Source organism: Labeo rohita, unplaced genomic scaffold (genome assembly GCF_022985175.1).
Source record: "Labeo rohita strain BAU-BD-2019 unplaced genomic scaffold, IGBB_LRoh.1.0 scaffold_1629, whole genome shotgun sequence".
NCBI classification, from domain to species: domain Eukaryota; kingdom Metazoa; phylum Chordata; class Actinopteri; order Cypriniformes; family Cyprinidae; genus Labeo; species Labeo rohita.
Genome location: NW_026127812.1, coordinates 1 through 3,177, shown reverse-complemented (window position 1 = coordinate 3,177; position 3,177 = coordinate 1). Strand labels below are relative to the sequence as shown.

The 3,177-nt window shown below is 39.5% G+C and overlaps 1 long non-coding RNA gene across 1 annotated transcript; it reads left to right on the top strand.

The window, feature by feature from the left end:
* Positions 1-232: 232 nt before the first annotated feature.
* On the top strand, positions 233-908 carry LOC127158669 (uncharacterized). Its single transcript, XR_007826233.1, has 3 exons — positions 233-321; positions 582-679; positions 827-908. It is a non-coding gene; the product is annotated as an uncharacterized LOC127158669 (long non-coding RNA).
* The last annotated feature ends 2,269 nt before the right edge of the window (positions 909-3,177 follow it).

Below are 3,177 nucleotides of genomic sequence, written 5' to 3'. Positions count from 1 at the left end.
CTTATTTGACAAATCACAAGAGAAGACAGTATATTGACAAAACAATGACAGAGCAGTGTACAGTCTGCTTTGATCCTAAGATTTTCATGTTGACCTGTATTTGTGTCCCAGCATTGTGATATGCACACAAAGATCCATACACACCACACCAAAGCACTTGTAATTGTTTTGAATGTTTTTTTGTTGTTTGTTTGTTTGTTTTTTTCAGATAGAGAAGCTATACGCAGTTGGCTGGAGGCCTTTGCTCCTGCTTGAATACCCCCACAAGGAGGCAAAATTGATTTTGCCTAAGGATCTGGCGTTGGGCACAAATGCACAAACGTGCGTGAAAAATATCCATGAGATCTATAAAATTATGGTTGAAGGTGAGACTATATTTAACATATATATTTTAAAAACTTATTTCAATTATTTTGTATTTTTATATATGTGTAGATGGTGGTGAGCAATGGTTGGAAATAGTGAGGGCAGATATGCTAATCCGAATATCTAAGGCGTGTGGGATGCAGGTTTATTTTACCTTACCTTTCACATTTTGACCTAATTGCATATTGTACATTTTTGTGTTTGTACTGTTCTAGGAAATACAAACCAGGGAACAGAAAGTAGCAGGAACCTGCGGAAGCTACTGTCATTCTGCATTTAGAAACTTTGGTCAACGTTTCAACAGCAGAACAAGGTGTGTTTGGCCCGGATTTGGCACCTCCGGTTTATGTTGTTCCCCTTGAGATCTTTGTGAGAATGTAGTTTAGCGGGGGGTCTCTATTTTCTTTACAGTTATCTAAACTTTTATGAGTGACAACACAATCTCTCCACTTATCCTCAGATTCGACAGCCGCAGCGTGTCTGGACCAGGGGGCCGGGACAATGGATGGTCCAGAATTGAATCTTTACTCCCCTCCTACAGGACAAGGTGTTTAACTCTTGCAGCTGTATCTGTTTTGTTCATATCCTTGTGAAATGTCCTTCAGCAACTGATCTTTATTTTGACCAGATTGTCCATCATGTAATCTACATTGACCAAACATGACATTATGACCACCCACCTAATATTGTGTTGAGTGGGTATATCCCCCTTTTGCTGCCAAAGGACATGAAGAACACAAATAAAGCTGAAGAGTGAAACACCTTATCCTCTGGAAAGAAGACTGAGATCGCATTCTGGACCAGCCATAGTCCCAGCCGCCTGGTCCAGACACATCGCAGCTGTCAAATCTGAGGATGAGTGGAGAGATGGTGTCATTGTATCGGAAATGTATTGAACTGTGGGGTCTGAACCGAAGTATGTACCAAACCGTGACTTCTGTGTACCGTGCCGCCCCTATCGGTTGATAAGCAGCAAGTCTGTGTAGAATGTGCTGTGTGATTGCCATGGTGGGCGGTGACAGAGAGAGATGACAGGCTATGAATGAAATGGTAATGTAATACACTGCAGATAAACTAAATATCAGTGCACTGATTTTTAAATGCTATACTTACAGACAATTTTGCCTCCATGCAATCGGAATATGGACCATAGTGTTGGGGAATATTCCTGTTAACATCTTTAATCTTTATTTGGAAAAAATCTGCAACCCCATTGTGTTTATTCAAGTTTAAAACAATGAGCTTACGAGTAAAACATAAATTTTTTTCTTAGCCACTGAAGGCTCATATACATATAACTTTTTGCAAGAATTTCACATTCACACTACAATAACTACTTGGGCCTATTGTACAGATAGTTGGTCTACAGTTCCTAATAAGTGTTTTAGCTCTTGGGGTATGGTCTTCCCTGTTAGATTGCTGTCTCCATGCCTAGACAAATAAAATCCAGCCCCGGATGCCAGATCCTGAAAATATCAGTTTGTCCAGTATCAGAACAACTCGTCAGCAGAGAGGTCTAATACCCAAACCCTGTTAACAGGAGGTCTTGTCTGGTACCCAGAATCTCAGCTCTGAATAGTTCCAGAAATCAGATGTGTCCTAACATCTCAAACAGCAGCTAGACATGACTGATACACCAGTAAGGTGTTGAATCAAATCTGCTAAAAGACTGGTGAAATTATGGTTACATTGTTAAAACCCAAAAAATAGCTAGTAGCATTGACCAACACCCATTAGCAACATAAAAAACCCTGTTTAAACTCCTTCAGTTTTTCTGTTGTCCTTAGGTTAAAATGAGAAAACCTTTCAGCACTGTGATTGTATGTTTAGCAACTATTAATCATGTGTTCCTGCTTCTATTTACTGATGTTAAAATGCTCATCCAATTGTTGTCAAAGTTAATTATCTCATCTATCTTAACATCTGACCACTCCATAACTGTATAAGTCATACCATCTGACCCAGTAGCATAGCTACCAACACATGGTACGTACCGAATTTCCATGAAATGTCAAACAGAACACACTCACTCTGCACTGCAGTAGTTAAGTCAGGAGAAGACGCCTGCGAGAGTCGTCCCCGTCCTCACTCGTGGCCCGGAGTCAGAAGCCCAGTGGTCTGGGACATTCCACCGTCTGGTCCTTTGAGAAACCCGACTCCACTCTTATGGAGATAACAGCTCCGTGTTATTCTATCCTGCCAACAACGCCAAAATGTTAGATCGCTGCCTCCATGCCTAGACAAATAAGATCCAGCCCCAGACGCCAGATCCTGTCAGAAAATATCAGTTTGTCCAGTATCAGAACAACTCGTCAGCAGAGAGGTCTAATACCCAAACCCTGTTAACAGGAGGTCTTGTCTGGTACACAAAATATCCAAAACACTATTAACAGTCTTCTATCAGCCAAGAAGTTGACTGAGGAAAAAGCCAATGAAAATGAAGAGCAGAAGCAGGAGATGAAGTAATGATGATAAAAGGAGCAGAATTTATTGAATAGTCTTAGTTGCGTATGTCTCAATGCTCAGACTTCGTCTGGAGAACACAAATCCAACAAGTACTGTTATATCAAACTGATTCACAACAACATCCCATAAACCTTGAGTTTCCATAAACATTCCCTTGTATCTCTTATTCATGAAGACAAACAGCCCTTGAAGCTACACAGTCATAAGACTAAACAACAATGGAAAAAATATATAAAAAACAACTATAATATAAATGACTAATCAATTAATGAATCAATAAAATTAATATAATGACTATAATGATTATTATAAATGATTAAATGAATGAAGAATATATGAAGAATA